This window comes from Trachinotus anak, unplaced genomic scaffold, assembly GCF_046630095.1.
Source record: "Trachinotus anak isolate AG129_WGS33_773 ecotype Australia unplaced genomic scaffold, CSIRO_AGI_Tana_v1 ptg000016l, whole genome shotgun sequence".
NCBI lineage: Eukaryota > Metazoa > Chordata > Actinopteri > Carangiformes > Carangidae > Trachinotus > Trachinotus anak.
Window position 1 is genome coordinate 22176694 of NW_027273867.1, and position 22998 is coordinate 22199691.

General features: G+C 42.1%; 1 protein-coding gene across 10 annotated transcripts in view; it reads right to left on the reverse strand.

Moving 5' to 3' along the window:
* The window catches only part of pvrl2l (PVR cell adhesion molecule related 2 like), a 297403-nt gene that overhangs the window by 113300 nt on the left and 161105 nt on the right, over positions 1-22998 (reverse strand). The gene's annotated exons all lie outside the window — the stretch shown is intronic.

A 22998-nucleotide genomic window follows, 5' to 3' on the forward strand; every position in this document is an offset into this window, starting at 1 on the left:
CCCGTCCCTGCTTCCTCCCCATGCCTCTCTTATCGGTCAGCTAGTCAAACCACGGGGCAGAGTGATCGCCTGCTGTCAACCCAGGACTGAGTCCAGATCTCACTGATCAGCAGTGCACAAAGGTAAAAGGTTCGCACTGTGGAGCAAGACTTGTGCCAGGACATTTTTAAGAGGATTCTCTGCAGGACTATGAGAGAGAAGAGAGGCCTGGCTCAGATAGTGTAGGATTTGTATGAGTGGATTCATGCTGCGCTAAAAAGAGAAGAAAAGAAAGTGTCAAACCAGGCAAGGAGAAGTGTTGAGCCTATAGTGCAGGATTGCACAAGGCCAGATAATGTTTTTTTTTCTCCTGTGAATTGCATGCTGTTTCTTTGGGGGTGCAGCGAGGGCAGCAGAACGCAGAACAGCAGGGGAATCTGAACCCCTTCCTGCTTTATGCAAATAACAGCGAGGTTCTGCCAGCACTCCTGGCAAACACAGCAGTGAATGCCAATCAAACAATCTCAGCTTGGCTGAAATGAGCACTGTGTGGGGTTATGAGCCAGGGCAGCACCAGAGAGGGAAGGACATTTTTTTTTCTTCCAGTGAAATCAGGTTGGACATCAAGTAATGATCTGCATGGTGCTGAGGTATGCTAACAAAACCAGTGGGGGGATGTCAGTATAAGTGAGCCTGGATTGAGAGCCTGTGATTTATACAAATTGTTCATTAAAAAGAGAAGAGATAAAAGAGGGGAGAGAAGTAGGAAGACGTTTTGGGGGAGAGAGGAGAGCAGATGAGAAGAGAGGAGCGTTAAGAGGAGAGATCTTCGGTTTGATTTCAAACACTCCTGCTCCGGTCTCACACAGGGATGCAGGAGGGTTATGCCAGGGTGAGACAGACGGGTTGGGCAAATGAGGCGGGGCTCTTGGGACAGGATATGATGTCTAAATTAGGGGACAGTGTCTGGTGATATCCAACTGAAGTGACAGAAGGCATTAAGGATGATGAATCCAACTTTCCCTGTCCTAGTTTTCTCTCTCTGCAAACTTACAAACCGCCATGGAAACACAACACGCAGGCCAACATGTTATTTATATTTATTGTGCCATTTATATTTTAAGCATTAGTGGCATTTATCAAGAGCCTGAGTGAGAGACTGTTGAATAATGGCCCTTTGTGGAAGGTCTTTGGTGGCTGTCATCCCTCTGTTAATCAAGTACTTTAAAACCTATTATTCTGTATAGGCTATAAAGAACAATGTTCCTACAAAGGTCCATTAGAGCTGGCATGTTCATTTTTCAATAAAATTTCGGGTCACACGCAGGAGCAGATTGATTTTCCCTCCAATTTTCTTTCAAAGTCCAGAACTGAGGGATTCAGAGTGATGTTAAAACAGAAACAATGTTGTGTGAGGGAACTTTATTGCCATTGTGACGACCGAAAGGCAGCTGTCTCCTCCTCTTTGCTTTAGTGAGTTGGTTCAACTTGATGGGTACAGCTAAAATTGGCTGCTGTCATTAAAATGTGGACAATGTGTGCCTGGGTAACTCATTTGACAAACTCATGTTATGAAACCATTTTATCTTAACTTCACCGTTCCCCATGACTGAGTTCTTCTCGGTACATTTTAAACTGAGGGCAGGTAAAAATAATGATGTAATAAAGCCACTTCCTGTTCAATAAGTCATGGCTTATATCTAAGTGATTAAGATTCAGTAAAACTTTATTGAGGCTCGTCTGTGACATGGCTGATAAATGAGAATATGAAAATTATCATTACACTATTAAAATACAAACAAATACACTGAGTTGGATGAAAGCACTGATAACAAGCTCATGTGGCCAGGTGCAGTAATTTCCGGGAGTCGTATCATTACATGGAGGTTGCCAGGTAATCACTAGAGACCATAAGTTACTGCGCCAGGATAGCTGTTTCCACATTCTTCCAGTCTTTATGATAAGCTAAGCTAATCGCCTCCTGGCTCCAGCTCCATACAGCTCCATGAAACTGATATCAATCTTCAATTTTACACACTGCAATAAAATGAATGAGTGCATTTTTGCTCAAAGACACGACCATGTCTTGACAGGCCAGTTTAAGGTGTGACATGCTTTAATATAATGTCAGGAGAAATACATGTATAACACACAATTTTTGTTAGCGTCCACCATCAAATAGGCACACTCAGTAGGATGGTGCATGGGTATGAGTCTGCGTATCACTGGGCTCAACATGTCATGATGCATGAGTTCAACAAGAAGTTTAATGCCTTTTGAAAATCCTAAAAATACATTTACGCAGAAAAACACATTTTAAATGAGCTACACAGTTTCTTCAAGCGTTCTGACATCACTTATTCCAATCGAAAACACTAATGGGTCCGAAACCAGCTCTGACAAAAATGTGCCAGATGCATGATCAACGTCAGTGTCAAATCTTCGTCAACTGCCTTGTGAGGCGCTTTAGTAAACACCGTTCTGCGAACATATTTTCCCAAAAAAAAGAAGAGAGAGAAAAAAAAGAGGCAAGACTATCGTTAGCAAGAAAATAGGCCATGCTTGTCATCCTGATTTCTCATCAACAGCAGCAGCCTGCCTGCATTAAGAAGCACGGTGATAAATGTCATAGAGAGAGGCAGGGGAGCTTATATCAGTCTCTGTATTAGTGTCATGTACATGGAGGAGATTAGGGAGAGGGAGGGAGGGAGGGAGGGGGAGAGAGAGAGAGAGAGAGAGAGAGAGAGAGAGAGAGAGAGAGAGAGAGAGAGAGAGAGAGAGAGAGAGAGAGAGAGAGAGAGAGAGAGAGACCCGTGTAAAGCTATCCATTTCTACTCAGTTACATTCACTGCAGTAGGGATAATCTAAACGAGAAGATTTGGGATGTGGAGAGGCAAGGTGGAAAGAGTTAGAAGCGTGGAGTGAGATAGACAAACAGGGGGAGAGAGAGGGGGGAGGTGAGGAAAATAGTCTGAGGGGCATGAAAATAGTGAAATCTAAATAATCTTTTGTTGATTTCTTTCACTACCTCTCTCCTTCCTCTCCTTGCTTCATTCTCAGAACTGAAATCAGGCCTGAAAACACAGGGAGCTGCTTCAACAGTCATATAATAAGCCAGAGGCAGTGACTGTAAAAGCTCCACAGTGGGAATTCTCATTAAAAGCAGCTTTTGGTCAAGGACAAGACATATAAAAATGTACCCATGAATATGCTCCAAACATCAAAACACCTTATAAAGACAAAACACAGAAGGACCGGACGTCTATCTTCGACAGACCACCCAATTAGACAGGAGAGAGGAGTTTTTGTATTAAATAATTAAATTTTCATTAAATTTCTATTGTATTGGATTCCCCTTAAAGGAGCACCTGAGACAGGAGGTACATATTTTTTTTAGATATGATTGAACAGCATTTCTATTGTGAGCTTCTGGATTCCCATTGGTGGGCTCATACAGAGCCAGGAAAGTAATTAAGAAAAAAGTAAGAAAATAATTCTGTTTTAACAATGGACTGCAAAAAAAAAAGCACTTAAATATTGGGTTGGTTACTGACCTGTAGCTCAGTGGTTTTTTAGAAAATTCTTCAACACAAAATAATATAAATTAAAAAAAACAGTCAGCAGGTCAGCAGGACTTTTAGTTGGAGCATCTTGTGGAACAATGCTTCCAAGGTTCAGAGCAAATTATCCACCATAATTAAAAAGTGCTTACTGTGTACAATAAGTATGACAGCATCCAACCTGGAAAGCTGACTATACAAACCTTATTCAAACCAGACCTGCTCCAACAGTGGGCAGAGCCAAACAACCACAGGTGGCAGTTTTACTTTGTGAGGTTACACTGAAGCCGAGTATAAAAAAAGGAAGTTGGTGCTTCTACTGAATGACTAACTAATTACCTCTGCTTGTTAGCCCAACTGGTTTTCTGAGTTTTGAGTTTCTGGCTAGCTGCTGTAGCTACCAGCTTTTCAGCTAATAGCTACCTCTACCTAGCTAGTGTGCTGACACTACAGGATTATGAAGAGAAAGACTGAAAACAGCTCTAACTCAGAAACTCAGTGAGTGCAGGCTTCTCAATGAGAGTCAAGTCCCTGTCTTTTCTCATTTAAACCAGTGACACGCAGAGACAGAGAATCTGACTTTTTCATGAATTAATGAAGAATGGTTTTCATTTGTTGTGAGTTTGTTATTTATCTGTGCTTTAAACATTCTTGACCTTTGGTTTATTTTTGCCTCCAGAAGAATTCTGTGTCCATGAACATGATTTTTATTTGGTACACTGTTACAGACACTTACAAGCATACTAACTAAAACCCTGTGCTGCTCTGTTACATTTTGTGAACCATAAACAAACTACAGTAAAAAAAAAGAAAGAATAAGACATGTTTTGATGTATAAGCTGTGTGTCTGGGAGGCAGAGGCTCATAACCACAGAAGGTGTAAGCGGAGGTGGGGGAGGTGAGGCCGGAGCTAAATGTTATCACGGTGGGTTAATGGGACCCAGAGGCAACGCAGACTGGGAATCACAGATGTACAGTAGGAAGAGGATTTGGGGGTAACCTCTTTACTGACACAGCAAGCTGCAGCTAAATATTTTACTGCTGACTTTGACAAGGTGCATTTTAAGGACTAAGGAAATAAACTGGTCCTTGCATCAATCTGGACAATGACAGGCTACAGTCTTCCAGCTGACGACAGTGCACAGGAAAGATACTTCTGGAGCATCCAAAACAGGGTTCTACATATGCAGCATCCGACTGAAAGTGATTAACATTTAGTCATTAATAACAAATCGCAACACCTATGCCATTTTCAGGAACACATCCTGTTCTTCTAAATCACGCTATATGGCAAAGCACATCTCAGCCATTAACGGTGCTTATAAACTATAAATGTAAACCTCACTCACAAAGCAACATCAGATAAAAGGAGCCAGGACTACATTAAGGTTTATTTTCAGTGTAATGAAAGAAAATATGTGATACTAAACATAATTACCTGGTACAGATTTTTTTTTCCTCCTCCAAAACAAATATATACATTAACCAAACCAGAAGTCACTAATAGGCAGGCCGAGGTCCAGATCCAGAACCAGATGCTGTCTGACTCGGTTCCTGGAGCCATCAGCTATAAATTACTGAGAAATATTCCAGTGTTTCTATTTATTTGTTACTTATTTTCTATTTAAGTATAAATCATGTCTGGTCACTACTCAGCCAATCATTGAGTCTCAAGTCAGAGACACACACACACACACACACACACACACACACACACACACACACACACACACACACACACACACACACACACACACACACACACACAGGGGAGAGAGACTAGAAGACAGACACTAAACTATGTACAAAACATAGCTGCTATTTGTATACACAATAACCCAGTTTATCTAATCTTATTCTTAACATGAAACAATTCCTGTTTAAAGGTTGTCAGAAATAACACAACATTGTTTGCCAGGCACTGATGAATGAATGGGTGCTTCTCCCTAATTTGAGTGTCCAGCAATTTACAACTTTGATTTGTACTGTTACACTGACTTCACACTAATCTGACGACATAAAACTAAATTTATCCGACACCTGTCAGGCCCCGGTTCACACTGTGGAATTATTCTTTGGTGTTTTAATGGGAAATATATCACATTAAGGAAGTGATGATTCCACGTTTAATGTGGCTTTAAGCTAGAGTTTATGTCACTGTTTGAGTAGGAATTACTGCACTAGAATGAAAAACAGTCAGTATAGAAGTTCCCCTCTATCTTCATCATATACCAACACCCACTGACACCTCTGCACACACACCTACCAAAACATCATCAGTCACACTCACATTACATAAAGACATATACAGCTACACACACATACTGTATGAATGATTAATGCTCTTCATCTCTCTCCGTTCACTCACTCACTCACTCACACACAAACCTCAAAAACATCTATTAACCATTAGACACTACAAGGCTTCAGTGTGTATGCATTACATCAATTACTCAGCCACAGTGTCTGCGCATCACACACAAAAAACTCTCTCTCTCTCTCTCACACACACACACACACACACACACACACACACACACACACACACTCTCTCTCTCTCTCTGCTTAATTACCCTTGATGACATGGACAAACTTGCGCACATACATCCACACAAACACCAAGAGCCACACTGTCTATTCAATTACCCCTGATTATCTCCAGTCTTCACACACACACACACACACACACACACACTTCATTTACCCCACAACCAAAGTCTTACACAGCCCACCCCCTCTCCTGCATCCAACCACCGGTGTTTCCATGACGATCTCAATCATTTCCTCATGCAACGCCTCACTGTTGCAGTGAGGGAGGAAATTTCCTGCCTAAATCATCTTCAGTTCTGTCTCTTCATCACAGATTCTATCCAATGCTTTTCATCTCCGCCTCTCCCCCCCCCCTCACTTTTCACCAGCGAGGAAATAATCAGAGGATGGTAGAAAAAAAACAGAAAGAAAGAAAGACAGACAGAAAAAACTACACTGTAAACCACACACAAAGAGACAGAAATGAAGAGAGAAGAAAAAGTCAGAATGACTTTTTTAACCATCTTGTTTTTGGCATTTTTTGTGGCTCATTGCGCCTCACTGTGCTCTCTCCACTGAGACTCTCCGGGTTTTAAATGGATGCTTTCTGACACAGAGCAAGCAGATGGGATGAAAACTAAAGAGCACAGACAGACGGGAAGGAGACAGAGAGAGAGAGAGAGAGAAAGGGAAGGAGGGAAAGAGGGTGCGTGGAGTGGGTGTGGATAAAGGAATGCATGGATAGATGATGGATAGATGAATGGAAGGAAGTAGAGATAAATGGGTGGATTCATCCCTGCTAAGATCATTACCCCTTTTCACCTTGAAAGCTCATCTGCATTGTTTTATTTCTGCAGAAAACACACACATTTAAACTTACAAAACGCCCACATGGGAGTTATCTACATGCATGAGCACACACACATTAACACAATCCATTCTAACGTACACACACACACAATCTAATTAAGTTTTTCTCATCCTTTGGCCCCCTGCAGAGGTTATGAACTTCTGGAGGTTTCCCCTGTGCCTCTCCACCTTCCTCTTGGAGGTCTACACTCATTTAGCATCCAGCTGCTGCACACACTGTCGCTCACACCGACACTCAGTAAATGACTCACACACAAAAAAACACACACACACACACACACACACACACACACACACACTCTGCAGATGATTTCCGCCACTTCTGGCTCCATTCACCTTAATAACCACCCACAGCCTAAAGAGTAAATGCACAAAAAAATACAGCCTGTACACACACATTTGTGCAAGCATGTGCTCACACAAAGCACATGAGAGAGTATGAACACGCAAAAGCACCTTAACTCATTTCTGACAAGCTTTTTACACAGCATGTGTGTATTAGGACATAACCAGAGAGCTGATCTCTTTTTCTTACAAATACACACTAACACACAAACACACAGAGCTGTACAAACCCCACTCTGACACAACACCACAGGAATGTGAAGCCTCGTAGGGAATGAACTCCAGCCAGGAGTTTTACTGAGTGCAGACTGACTGTACAGTTGTAAAATGTAGTCGTAAAAACACACTGCAAGGCAACAAAATGGAAGAAACAGGACGTGATATTGATTTTTAAGTACATGTGCATCCACATATTAAGCAGCTGAGACCATGAACAGCTGTAGTTTTAGTTTTTATAGATATAGGGCCATGTTTTTTTTTTAACCAGGTATTTATTGATGAGTGGGCTGAGTCAGCACGCTGTAGGGTGGAGGATCCTCAGCTGTATTCGAAGAACATATATGAAGGTCAGTTCAAATCAAGTTTATACACGTTTACATTGTGATATACAAACTAACTGGTTTTCATTTCACTTGAATTAAAACTCTGTTGTTGGTTGTACTGAAAAGGTTTTGGGACGTTTGAGTACATCAGGAAATAGCGCCTCAATTAAAACCTACCGTCATAGATGCATAGTTTTCATCTACAACAGTGCTGTGGTAATACCCTCCTGAGCCCACACACATAACCTGAGGTGTAATGGAAATATCTTCTCAGTTTGCACATCTTCACATTTTTCGAGCTTCTCCTGCATCATTACACAGGGCTATGCCACATCCCCAAGCAGTGGATAATTAGGTACGACTTGGAAATGTGTTTCTCTTGTACAATGAGTGCTGTGACCTTAAAAAGGGTCGAGAGTGTCCGGATCACTGGATGTCTTGTAACGCTGTCATGCTCACCGTAACTGTCTGCACGACACGGTTCTACAATTACCCTTTAAATCTTATTACAGGTAAAAGACTGCATTCAAGTGCTGCTTTTTGTAAGTCTGATTTAATCAAACCCCGATTGCTACTCACAAAACGAGCGCTTACTACCCACTGGGCTGGGAGGGTGGCCTGTGATTACAGAAACAAACCTGTAATATCAAGATAGGGGGTTTGAATCCAGATCGCTGCCTAAGGATGTGATCTCACTTCCAGTTTGTTTTCTTGAAGTTTACTTTGTTACAGTTTTTTATATGGTTTATTTATTTGCTCGCTGCTGATTACAAGAAAACCATAGCTTGTAAACAAAGAGTCAAAACGCTCTCAACTAACTCAAACACTGGACAGATTTGAGACGTGAACATGCTCCAAGGTCAGAGAATTACTGGAAAAGAAGTGATTTCAGTTCCTGTAACGTTTGTGTTTCTTGCCATAATTTCCCCTTCCTGTGAGGACACATGAAAATAGGGAGTATCCATCCAGGCTGCAGTTTCCCATGGGTTCAATTTGTTAATACTCAGCTTTCCAGAGATGAGACACTGTTTGGTATCAACATCAGTGTACAAATACAGTACAACCTTGAAGTATTGGGTGAAGTCCCACAGTTGGAACAAACTATATTCTCTTAACAAGCTCACACCACATGACTCATGGAGGAGGACAGAGACTCTTCATTTGAAGGGTTTTGGTTGGAGTTTCAATGGGACTGTCTTCACCTACAGCCAAACCAGCAGTGTAAACATGTCATGGTTTTAATGACGCGCTCCACCCATGTGTGGTGTGAAGGAGTTTATCTCAGGCTGATTTGGAAAAAGTCAAATTACCTCACTGACTAAAACAACCCTGACATGTGTTCGGTAAATTATTTAAATGATGCCAAGTCATGAGTGTGATGATGAGATAATATTTTTTATCTTCAGAGCTGGAAACTTTGAATCTGCAGAGATGATAAAAAATAAGCCTTTGTCAGCCAGCCATGTCCACATAAAGAAGCATTTAATGCAAATCTGTGGTGATCCATCACCCAACTGTGGTGCTTACTCATGGCAACTCATTTGCACACACACACACACACACACACACACACACACACACACACACACACACACACACACACACACACACGGTCACACAGGGCCGTCAACTTGAGTTGGTTCAGTAGTTTAATGAATATTATTGATGGCAAGGCTACAGCACTGCTGGTATAATTAGTGTGATGTCTCACACCTACATGTCTGTGGCTTTATTAATTCAGTGCAGATTCCACTGCTCCTTTCCTATTTTGCACATGCGCACACACACACACACACACACACACACACACACACACGTGTGAGTACCAGCACACTCGTGTCATAATCCAAGTGCTCTTGCCTTCGCACCTTGTCTGTGCTACATTATGCACTGAATATGCATTGCTGCTGCTGCGTGTGTTGTTTAGAAACTGTGTGTGTGTGTGTGTGCACCAGGATTGTGCACTGCCAAATATATTTTTAGTCTTATTCTGCTTGGCTGAATTCAGGGAACTGATTGGATCCAGACCTTGGCTGTTGATACTGATCAACAAAACCAGCTGAGTGAAAAACAGCCATCAGCCTCCCTCTCTCCATCCCGCTCACCCACTCTCACTCTATCCATCTCCCTCTCTAAGTCCACCCCACTCCTCCATCTCCCCCTCCTCTTCTCCACTGCTCCTTCTCTCTTAAATGGGGAGGTCTGTGGTCGGGTGACTCATTTCTAAGCAAATCTGGACCATAGTGGAGAGTGAAAGACAAGGGGGGAGACAGAAAGAAAGAAGGGGGGGGGGGGGTTAAAGGGGCCCAAGAGAGTAGAAAGAAAGAGGGGGATCGCCTCCATCCTTTCAAAACAAAAAAAAAGAGTAGGGGAGAGAGAGACGAAGAGGGAGGATGGGGAGCCATTAAGGGAGGAAAACAGCAAACCCAGTGTGGACGGGATTAAGGCCGCTCTATAAACCCACTGCTCTTTTTTGCTCCTTTATCCAGCTCTCACTCCCCCCTCCTCTCTCCTCTCTCCTCCTGCCCTGCTCATGAATATGATCAGGAACCTGAAAATGAAAAGCAAACATCGAGACAGCAATAATGCCCTCCACCCTAGATTTACCGCACGTCTGAGTTATGTGTTGTTGATGGAAACTGTTGATATTTCTGCACAATGACATCAAGACAGATTCCTGAATATCTTATACCTGAGGCTATTGAAGTATAGAAATGTAGTATTCAGTCAATCAGTTTTGGCTTTCTAACACTGCTGTGAAAAAAGCTTTCGGTATGTTCTCACCAATGTATGTTCTTCTCTGGCATGGAGTATTGACTGAAGGGTAAAGGTAGCCAGGTGGTGTGGACCTTTGTGGTGGGCACTGATATTACTTAGACTAAATGAGCTCCAAAAATAAATTAGCTCAGTAACAAAGAAACTAAATTCACAACACTTAACTATAATATTATTTTCATTGTCTCATCTCAGGATGAAATTAAGTATCATAAAGAAAGAGCAACATTATTTCCCTAGGCTCAGACAACTGGGCTGTGTCCAAATTTACTCCCTCATTCACTCTTTTTTACTCTCCCTGTAACAGGCACTTCAGTTGAGTCTAGTGAGCAGTAAATTCAGATTTCGGACACTTATTACACTTACGAATCATCATCATTCTGCATCATCACTGACACCTGTAGAGTTGCTCAGCACTAGTTTTTGCACCTGCAAAATGTGGAGCATTTGCATTGTAGGATTGTTAATAGTATCCATGACAGTGTACGTGCCATAAACACTTTTGGTTGTATGGTGAAATTTTTGAGGGCACGGTGTAGTGGATATTTCAAATAAAATAGCAGAAAGTAAACGTAGTGTACTATAAATAAATAGGGACACAGCGCTAGTATAATGCTGCATACATATTGTTTGAACCAGAGTAACATGCAGTCGAAGGGGAAAAAACATTCACGTCAGACACTAATTTGTACTTCTCAGAGACAGCAGCATTTCTGACAGCGACGGTATCTCCCACTTGGTGAAAATAACCACAGACATGTCGGCAAAATGGTTGCGAATGCAGCACCACTGGCACTAACATCAAAATAAAATCCAGTATTCAGACTGTCCAAGTATTGATGGTGTTCCACAAGGTTTCCTTGGGACTACTTCCCTTTTTTATATCTTGTTAATGGCTTGTTAATTGTCTTGTTCATCTTCATGCTGATGACTCTGTTATTTACACTTCTGATATATTATAAATCTTGGGGCTATTCTTTGTATAAATTAAAAGTCACATATTGACACAAATACAATAGACTGAGTTTATTTAACAGAAGCTATACACTGTTTGCATCTAGGTTCACTTGACAATGAACTATTACAAACACATAACACAGCAGAAGAAGGTGATTTGGGCTTAACTGGTGTGACTACAAGGTGAGCACTACATGGAAAAATATCTGAATGCTTTCAAGTCGGAATAAGGAGGGTTTCTATTCTGCTGACATTTTGTGAATGAAGCATAACAGCTAGCTTGTTTAGCAGTAAACTGATTGCAAACTATTTCAATTGTGCTTCAAGCTGACTGCAACCTCCCACCAAGAACTGTCATCTGCTTCAACAGTGTTTGGAGAGTTGTCACCAATTTTGCACGACAACACGACAACGATTTGCTTTAAAGCATAGCCGAGGATTTCTCTATAACACAAAAGAGAATGGGAATGCAAATTTTTGTGGTCGAAGGGTACATAGTAATATTCCTTGTGCTGCAGGAGGCAATGGGGGTTATTGGAAATGGTGCCTGTATTTCTTTCACTTATGAGAGACAAATTAAGACACTATCCTGGCATTATTTCACCAATATTTAGCATTAACAGATACACACCCACCTGCTTAGAGTAGCTTTTAGTCTCCAGTTGGTTTTTGTGGTCAACGAGCACAACACCAGACCGATATAAAATACTGAACAAATTGCAGATGTGGATAGTGAGTTAGTGGTCTGGAACCAGCCTACTTTCCATCCCCTCCTGCCCTCCTTTCCCTCTCCTGTCGATCTCACCTTCATCTCTTGCTTACTGTCTCATTCTCTTACCTGCCTAAAGGGTCTAACCTTTCCTCTTTGCCTCCCTGAAGCGTCTAACCTTCCACCCCTCCTCCCCCTCTCCCTCTCTCCGCATTGATCAGTCCACAGTGGATTAGCTGCAGATTGTGATAGCAGTCTGACCTCGGCTGGCCCAGAACAAGCCCTGCCGGCTAATTGAAAGACATCGCACTAGTCTGCAGGATTAGAGACTGCTCTGTCTGGCCCATTATTACACACATGCACACACACAAATAAACACACAGACACAAACAGAGCGAGATGGGCGATTTATTGAGGTTTTCGGATGTGTCAAACCAGAGGGGAATAGCTTGCAGTTGCAACACAGAGAGAAATGAGAAATGTGACTAAGCCCTCAACACAAATTGGATGTTTTGTGTGTGTTTGTGTGCATGTGTTTGGCTCTGCAGAGTTCTGCTTATGTAAGTACTTGTGTGATTGTCAGCATGTATTCGTGAGTGTGTAGCTGTACCTGTGTGCAGGAATGTACTGCATTAAAAAAGCAAGGGGGAAAAAAGCAGCTGAGCTGTGGCCCAGGGTCTTTAACATTAAAATGGAAAGCTGTAGCAGAAGAGCAGAGGTAATCATGGACCACTCCCTTAGCCAAGCTTCAGCTGCAAGTAACACAACTAACATCTGACCCTGTGAGTCCAGTGAAGAATGAGCCTGTGCATGGATCCAATGCCAAATGTGCATATAACAAAATAAATCTGGGTCTAGAGGCAAATATGAGACATAGGTTTGTGCATGTAAATTGCAGGATGGCAATTTGTGCATCTATAGCCTACCACATAATAAAACTACAGAATTATGCACAGACTGCACAGACTATATTGGATGTATGTAATGTACAGTATACAGTCTTTCTGTATATGTGTATTGAATTATTACATGTAATTCTGCCTGGAGCCAGACAGCTGAAGAAGTTCAGATTTGGTAGGCAGATTCATGAAACCACAACTACTAAAGAACTGGAAAGAAGCCCAGAGGCGGTGGATACAGTACATGACGAGCCTGTGTGTAAGCGTGTGCTCGTTTGAGCGTTCATGGGTCACCCACATGCTGCCTCTGCCCTGATTGAAACCAGCAGTGGCCCAGCTCGGCTCCGCTCTATCAATGAGCTCACCCTTCTCTCCTGACTGGAGTAGTAAAAGGAAAAGTCTAGAAATCCTGACTGCATAAACCCACAGAGGCCCCAAACGTAAAATATTTAGGCACGCAACGTAGAGAAACAAGTACCTCTCTTTAAAATATTTAGACTATATACCACGCAATGCTCAACCCCCCCTGCTCCCTTTCCAGCTCTGCTGGCTGTGTATCAATAATGCATTCTGTTTCAACAAGATGGATAAATTTCATAGTGGAGGCTGGGGTGGTTGATGGGAAGTTGAATACGCCGCAGACCAGTTCGGTAAGTTTCTTGATTGAAGGTCACAGTGGGTGAACTTTCAGTGGGGCCTTTAAACACTGAGGCTCATCCCAGACTGATAATTGATTGATAACACTGCTGTTCTACACTTTTTAAGCAACAAAGATTCCCAGTGGTCAGCTCAGAGCTCAGATTGAAATACTGTAACAGCAAGAAAGAACCTCATCAATTTCTTTCTTTGAGTTTCAAAGCTGGTCATTAACAGCCAGCAGGACCACACACTAATCAAATACTTCAGTAATAAACTCCAAAAACACTAAGTTGAGATAATGCAGACTCTTCTTCAAGACTGTCAGCTGACATCAGAAAGAGCTTTCATATTTCTTTATGTGCCTTAACATCAAAAAAGACTGATTTACTAAGATGGATGTTATCAGTTTTTCCCCTTATCTGATCTCGGCCTTTACTTGATCTCAGCTGGTGGCTGCTGCCAACATCATGGCTGCTCTTTAAGTGTAAAAAATAGTCCTTGATTAACTGAACATGAACGCCACATGTAAAATCTCCAAAAGAAGAGGTGCTGTTTCTTCATCTACTTGTTAAAAAAAAGTCCTCTGTTCTTGAGGTCTTGCCGCATTTCAGTTAAGGTCTTTGTCTCTGGCACTGCGACTGTCTTGAAGGACAAAAAAGGGACTGCCACCGGCTGAGAATGTAACACCAACGTTTGGCTGGCTTCCCAGAAAATAATCTAGCAATGAGACTTGGTAGAAATAACCACTCTTTATTCTGTGCAGCCGGCACCCTCCCCACTTCTCAGTTTCACCTCTTGAACCCTATTTTTGTTCATTTTCAGTTAATCAAAGGCCTAATCCTCTCTATTAATTCTGCTAATTCGTTCCTGTACCACACAGCCACTTTCCCAAATTTACAGCTATTATGCTTTATGTAAGTATTTTGTATTTTAAGCTAATTATAGGCATTATGCTAATTAGGTGTCATTTATATATACCTACCACACAGTACAGGAAATTTCCCCAAATATCCACCTACTTCACTTCTGCCTCAATTTGCTTTCCTTTTCTTATAGCCTGACTCAAATGAAACTATCCTTTGGACTAGAGTCCAACCTACTTTTCCTGTATATTTAGTCCTGTATATTTGCTGGATGTACAAAAGTGTTACTATCTCTGTATTGGTGGTATGAATCTAGGCTGCAAGAAAATGTTGCACAGCTTGTGCCAAACTATACATTCTCTTACAAAGCCTAACACTAAAGGTCAGCAGTGACTGGTAAATGGAAAAACTATGAGACTCACATTTGACATTTAGTCTTTTTGCACTGAAGACACACACAGCGAGGGAGTGGAGATGCAGTGTCTTGCACAGACCACATGGCTGCTGGTACACTCAGAGACTGATGATGGGACTGAACTGTTGACCTTTCAAAAATGAGGCCCCACCAGGCCACCCTGCTGCCTTAAACACACTTCTACCCTCCTCCCTCTGCTGGTGTCTCACAGTACATTTTGAAGGACAAGATACTTGAACATTAAACAGTAAATCATGTAATATTAAAGAGCACACTGTACTTTACAACAAGTTTATTCCTCGAGGCGAAATCTGTGGTCTGCACTGACATGGATCTAACTACTTTCAGCCGTGACCAGAGTTTATCTTCTCCTGCTTGTTAGAAAAGTGAAGTAATGCTTATTCTCATTTTGATTCAATATACAAAAGGAATGCATTTACTGCCCCAAAGTAAGAACAAGCATCACTAACATTTTAATTGCTGTCATGCAGGATAAACTGCTGACCCACTGCCATGCATCCTGGGTAATCAGTCTCTGTGTACATGCCATTTTTTAATATAAAAACTACAAAGGACACAGCGAGATAATAACTTCCTTAAATGTTACAATTTACCAATTCTCACCATTTTCTCTCGTCTCTTTCTGTTTGTGATTTCCTGCATTTCCCAGAGTGCTTTTCAACAACCCACAAGCACAGGACATGAACTTGCCGCATTCGGCTTTGGGCTCTGCTCCAACTTTAAGAGTGAGATAGCAAGAAGCAAGACAGTGGCTGTTTGAAGATGAGAAAAAGAAGGAGTTCACTGCTAACAACAACACTTGCAGTGACACTGCAGGAATCTGTATTAAAGCAATAAGTGGAGGAAAAACTGTTCATCTGTGCATCTTCTGGGACAAATTTCTTCTGTATGATTAAAAAGAAGAAAGACGCACTGGGTGTTTAATTCTGAGGAAGAGACACCTACTGACGATGCTTTTGCTGAGCACTGAATGTTTGCTCTGTTATCTGCAATTTACAACACTGTATAATTATGTCTCTGGCTCGAGCTCTAATTATAAACACGCACCACTGGAAATGTTACATACAGACAGCTTTCTTTTTTTCTTTCTGAGCCCTGCACCAGTTGCGGTAATCTGTTGACTGGAAGGTCATCCTGCTGTGAGATAGAGAAATAGAGTGAAGCTACCATTGGTGGGCACCTGGAGATACAGGAGTGAGATATAAGCCTCCCCAACCTGAAATCTCTCTATGTGGAAGATTTCACACACGTCTGCCCCACATTTGTGTGTGTGTGTTTGTGTATTCTCTTCAGGTTTGTGTGTGTGATAAACCATAGCCCCGAGGCTCTCTCAGCCGCTCTTATCTCGCTGACAGACGTTACCCCTGCGTGGCCACGGCCCCAACAGTCACACCAAGGGGGCAGCAGTGGAGCTCTCTCTGTGATTTCTGGAAGTTTCTATCAGATTTCTTCAGCTTTGTTTCTGATTGTCAGACAGACATATTTTTTTTACACAGAGATAGAGCACCCCTCCCTGTGGTTGTTCTTGATTTTTGAGGGATAAACTTCATTGGGATATCACTTTGGTGTGGAAATGAAACTCATCTGGATGAAATCATTCCCAGTCTCTCTGCCAAGATTTGGATTCACCCGAGCTGTCAGAGTTCCACACAATGGAAATTATATCTTTTATCAAAAGTATTTAACAAACAACACTTTTAATCAATCTATTAAAAATGTTTAATGAATAAACCTGTCACAAACTCTAAAATCTAAACATAACGACTTTCATAGTGTCACAACAAGTGTGATTATTATTGTCGTTGACTCATAAAAACAGTGGTTCCTTTCTCTTGGCTGTGTGCTGATGGATTTAATTGACTTTTCCCATGTCATCATCCATTTTAACCACCATTATGAAAATGAGACAACTGAATTGCCATTTCCTTGTTGAGTGTTTGATCATTTTTAAACATATCTAATATGATGCAACACATTTGTTAATAACTGTACACAGACACAACATGCTGTGTTGTACTGCACCTCTGATTAAACTGCTTGCTTTAGCAGCACTGGAGGAAAGTGAAACAGCTTTGATAAACCACAGCTGTATGTGTGCGAGGCGACTGGTGAGCTGAACACAGGCAGTAATAATAATAGTGTAATAATAAAGCATCCACATTACACTGCAGACAAAATAGAGCAAATAGTTTTCTTACCAAAATATTTTATGATTATTGACCATACTTTGTCGTCTCAGTGGATTGAGTGAATCAAAGAGACCCAAGAATAAACCAGAATCAAACTTCACGTCCACGTCTCATGCTGTTCCTCTCTCCTGCATTTCACTCAGTCAGATGCTACAGTTTTGTGGTCTGGGGGCCCAACTAGAGGAAGCTCAATCAGCTCCATCAGGACGTGAAGATTAGATAGGATCTGACTAGTAGTCTAAACAGGCGGCCATTTCCTGCCTGTAACTGTAGCAACACATCATATATACATGACGCCCAAAGAGCTGCGGAGACATGGTAGTCAGCTACAGGTTTATGTCTGTACTGTACATGTATGTGGGAGAGAGACAGAGTAGAGGGGACAGTGAGCGAGAACTACACATGGGTGACTCAACCTGTGTTTATGTAGCAGAGTGGGCACGTTTCTGTGACAAATTACTCTCTACAAGAACCAAGAAACTGCATAAGGTCACAACTGTATTCTGACTGACTCTGTATCGTTGAGGTTGAGAAGTGAGCTTCCTAAAAATCTGAAACAAGAACATTTCTATCAAGTTTGTTACACAAGGAGAGTGCTACATTTCATGTGATGCACAACAAGGTGTCCTGATGTACAAACATAACGGACACAAAGGAGACAAGCGACGAACAGGAAATGGCAAGACGTTGATTTGTAACAAAAATGCCTCTTTCATTATTTGTGTAAATCAGAAGACCAAATTATAATCAGTTTAACCCATTTCTCTGAGGATTATTATTTGCTAATGTAGTAGCTTCCAGTATTTATCTTCTTCTTTTCACAGCTGAAATGATCATAAATGATGATCAATAATCATTTAATCGAAAGAAAATTAATTGGCAACAATTTTGATAATCAACTAATCATTTTTCTGGTTTTCTTTGTCGTCTGGATTGAAAACTGACTGGTTTACGACTCATCGGAAAAAACAAACAGGGAAACATGAGATGTAATTTTTTTACATTACATTTTGAAGACTAGATTAATCGAGAAAATAATTGACAGGGGAAATGACCATTAGTTGCAGTTCTACATCTTTTATCAGGATATCTTTGACAGGAATAAACCGAGTTACATTTTTATTCAGCTTTAAAATATATGACCCTGTTACAATTATTCCACAGTGTGTGTATCTGCATACAGTATGTGTGTTTCATTTAGCCTGTACAGAGCTTAGCCTGAGGTTTATGTCCGAAAGAGTCAGTGCCAGCGTTTTCCCCCATGGCTAGATCATCTGATTATTTTATGCACAGAGCTGCATGGTCCAATTTGTTTGTGTGTGCATGTGTGAAACACTGTGTGTGAGTGTGTGTGTGTGTGTGTGTGTGTGTGTGTGTGTGTGTGTGTGTGTGTGTGTAGCAAAGTGAGTATGTGTCTTTCCAGTGGACAGCTATCTCGCTTGCCGCAGGCAATCCAGGAAATGCTTCTCCACTGGTCCCCTCAGATGTGACTGTGTGTACGAGTGTGTAAAAGGGTGGGTGTTTATGTGTGTGTGTGTGTGTGTGTGTGTGTGTGTGTGTGTGTATTTGAACGCCAACAACCGCCCCCAGCCCGGTGCCAGCTGGACTCCCCATGAAAGGACTGGATGTATGAGGGGTGGATGGAGTGATGGGTGGAGGGGTAGAGGACAGACGGGGTCACAGCCTCCTGCCAGCTCGCTCTTTCAAACTGGACCAGAAGTTATCAGAGTTTTTAGAAGAGTTTTCTGCCACTATCCATCCTGCTGTTAGCTCTGTTTGTGCCTCTCCAGTCCTCTCTCCAGCCCCAACACTCAACGCCTTTATCTCGGTTTTCAGCCTTTCTCCAATCTCGCTCTTTTTCCTGCTGCCCCCTTCCCTCATTTCCCCCCCGCATCCTCCACTCCAATCATTTTTTTCTGCCAACATCCTTTCCTGCTCTCTCTGTGCATGGTGCACTGGGCAGATCCAGCTGGCGCTGTGGCAACTAAGCAAGTCATGCATAGCTGGCATCATGTGCGTGTTAATGGATGGGACTTCAGGGTGGGGTTGTGGGGTGTTTGTGTGTGAGTGTGTGTAGTGGTTGAGGGGGATGCTGTGCACATTTCACTCTAGTCAGCAAAACACTTGCAAAGATCTGTCTTGCAGTAGTGTTTCCTTCTGTGTGCGTGTTTGTTAGGCCTCTCAAAATGCCTCCAAGTGCCATCAAGCTCATCTCCATACTCCTTCTCCTCTTCCTCCCTCCCCACTTCCTTCCTGTCCTCATGCTATTCAACTTTGCTTTGTACTCTTCTTCCTTGTGCCTCACCTCTCTTCCCCCCCATCTCTTTTCTCATGCAGCCCTACACCTCCTCCTCCAGCTCCTCCTCCTCTAAGTCATGGCCCTGATGGAGGCTGAGGGGAGGATCATGACACGTGACGGCAGCAGAAAAGCCAGACAGCATGGTGCTTTCATCTACCATTTAACAGAACAGAGAGGAGCTGTTAACAGTTCTCAGCAGGGAAATTAGCAGAGTGTGTTGGGCCCATGTACACAAAGTGCTGGGGTATTAACTGTTACATTATTGAGAGCCGGGGCCTTCCATGCCTGACAGTTCAGATCTCATGCTGAGGAACTAGAACTGGTTTCTATCACTACACTTTGTGACAAGTGGTTTACTCATTATGGCTTTTCTTTAGGAAACACAGATGTCTTCTGAACAAAAGACACTGTGTGCTATGGTGAGACACCAAGCCATTAAAAAAAAATCGACTTCAATGCTAGCTGTACTCCAAAAATAAAAAAGCTTAATCAATTTACAGCCTCCACAAACTCATGTCACGTTCTCAGTAGAGCACAGTTTAGCTGCACCGTGACACACCAAGCCATGATTATGTGCATTTCGACTGCAGCCTCACAGCAGAAGGAAACTGCACCGACTTTTGACACCGTCTACCTGCTTGGTAGAAGGGTCAACCGGGACCAGCCAAAGCTGTGTGTTATGCTGAACTAATTGGCTCAATATATTCACAGTGCTGCAGGTGACTACAGACAAAGCACCAGTTTAAAATGTATTGCTGTGTTCAGCTCCCAGCTCTGCCTTAGAGTAGGAGTTTTCCAGGAGTTGTTGAGCCACTGGGAGCTGTTAACCAGCTGTGTGAAATGCAAAGCACCAAGGTGATATTTCATCAGTGGATCGTTTTTAAATATTGCAGGGGAGGATGATCACACTGAGCTGGAAAAATTCAGAAAAGTAACACACTTATTGCTGTCTGTGTGAACATGGACCGCTCCAACATGTCATCATGCTAAACAACCTTTACAAAAACAAGCTGTCTATATGGAAAGTGTCACATGTGACAAACAAATAAAATATTTCTGATCAGAAGCACAGCATAAATCTGGTTGGTTGTGTTTCACTCTGCTGAACTCACCTGGTTTGTTTCAAGTGAGCAAGATGTTCATTTCCTGAAACAGACTGAAAGAACTAGACGGAGAGGCAGCGCCGCGTTTCCCGGTCAGACGGTACATGATTAATTCATCGTGTGTTCCTTGCTTTAACTGCTGGTGTGCTGTAATTAGTAACTAACCTACTATGTCAGATGGAATGAATCACTAAACCTTGTGTGTGATAATTTTCCCAAAGGTGAATCAAATGATCCAGTCCTGTTGTGATTCAGTACCAGTGGCAGACGGGCCATCTGGAGTGTTGGGAGTTTTCCTGGTGGCTTTCTTTAGAACTGGGCCAATGCAAAAGAGAAGGAATCTAAGTAGTCATGGTTCTGATGCCTGGCTCGGGGTAGTCAGATGGTGGCCCAGTTCGTTCTGAGGGTGGGGCTCATTATAGGTCATGATTCACTTTCACCATAGTTATGAGGTTATTTAATGCATGTTTGCAATGCTAACACGTATTAACATGGTTAGTTTATTGTGTTGTGGCTAAAGCTGTTTGAGCAACATTTATATTCATTTTTATGGGGACAGGTACATAATGTATGAAATCCACTGAACAGAGTCATGGCAGTTAAGGTTGCATTTATATTTAATGTCATTTGTAGCGTCTAATCTGGACTAAATCTATAACCTGATGGTGCAGTGCTGAAGGCTACTGACTTAAATACACACAGTTTGGAGCTGTTTATTGTGTTTCTGAAGGACCTTTTTCTTCATTTCAATGTCTATTCCTGTTCAAGACTGAGAAAGACACTGACTTATATTAAATCTGTAAGTTTCCAGATGGAGTCCCTGGTCAATAAATCTAGGAATTGGTGAGCTGATATTTTCTAGTATCATATTAATGCTGAAATTACAATATGCATTTGAAGTAAAGCACAGACACATGAAGTGTCTTTCTACAATGAGAGTGTGCAAAGTGCAAATACAAGTCACGGTTTCATTTCCCACAACAGCTGAAGTTTTCTCAACGTGTCCTTGAGCAAAACACAACTTCCCTGTGCAGTCACTGGAAGTCACTTTGGCTAAAACGCCATTCAGCAAAGCACTCAGTCATCCCACATGTCGCCTGCTTCATTCTGATTTCTGGCACTCACCCTCTGTAAGTAAACATGTTTAACTGAGAGATTAAGTCCCTATGTTGCTTTATACCCATCTAGTCGTTTTACTGTGGTGGAACACAAGCAAACCGTGAAACACCAAGGACACACTGAACACAAAAAGGGATGAATCACAAAGTCTGATCGTACTTGGAAAGATAAAACATTTGTGTGTGTGTGTGTACTTTGTGAGTAATGTGTGGACTCGGAGAGGTTTTACATGTGTCTGTAAATTCAGTATGTGTGTGTATGTGAGTGTACTAGAAGGGGAAAGAGTACCCTCCCTGATACTTTGAGTCAGTCACAATGCTACGCTTCCAGCAAGAACAGTAGCAGCTTAGCCACTTCTGAACCTCCCACACATCCCTCCCAACATACCGCCTGGCTACAAAGCATCTTTGTTCTCAGAGGAGACAATTCAAATCTCCAGTTCCGATTTCCCACGGATTTTCTAAATGTAGCTTTCTTTCTGTCTTTTGGCAAAAGAGTAGAAGTTTTGCTTTGTTTCTTTTTCATAAAGCTCATCATGGTGATTATTAAAACTAATTCCTAAAAAAAAAAGAGTTGTAGATGAAGGAGGACCAGTCAAGCAGGTAGTGCAGAGTGCAACACTGTGGGAACATACACACACACTGATAAAAAGACTTTCTAGCAGGTTTGATGCCTGCCTGCTGACGTGCAGTGAGGCATTACAGCATGTGGACATGTTCCTGGGTTTGCGTGTACGTACTTGTGAGTGCAGAGGTATGTGTGTGTGTGTGTGTGTGTGTGTGTGTGTGTGTGTTTGTGTGCGTGTGTGTGTGTCAGATCAATCCATGAAAGCGTCAGAGGACAGAGGGAAAGAAAAGCCCCTGACCCAACACCATGGCAACAGCAGCTGAATCCCTGGACTAGCAAACGTCAAAAGTCAAGACCCAGCAGTGATGGAGAGTGCATGCAGACGCAGGGGTCGTACTCCATCAGACAGAAGTGAAGGTAAAACAGGAAAGAAAACTTAAAAGAAGAAAGACCACTTAGGAGGAGTTAGTTGTTATGTACAAAATAGTGGATACAAAGCAGGGAAAAGGTTTAAAATGAAGGAGAGAAAGAAAACCAAACCTGGGCAAACTGGCTCACACCAACATGAACCCCTTGGAAAAATTTCAGAACCTTCCAACATTCCCAACACCGTTGCGT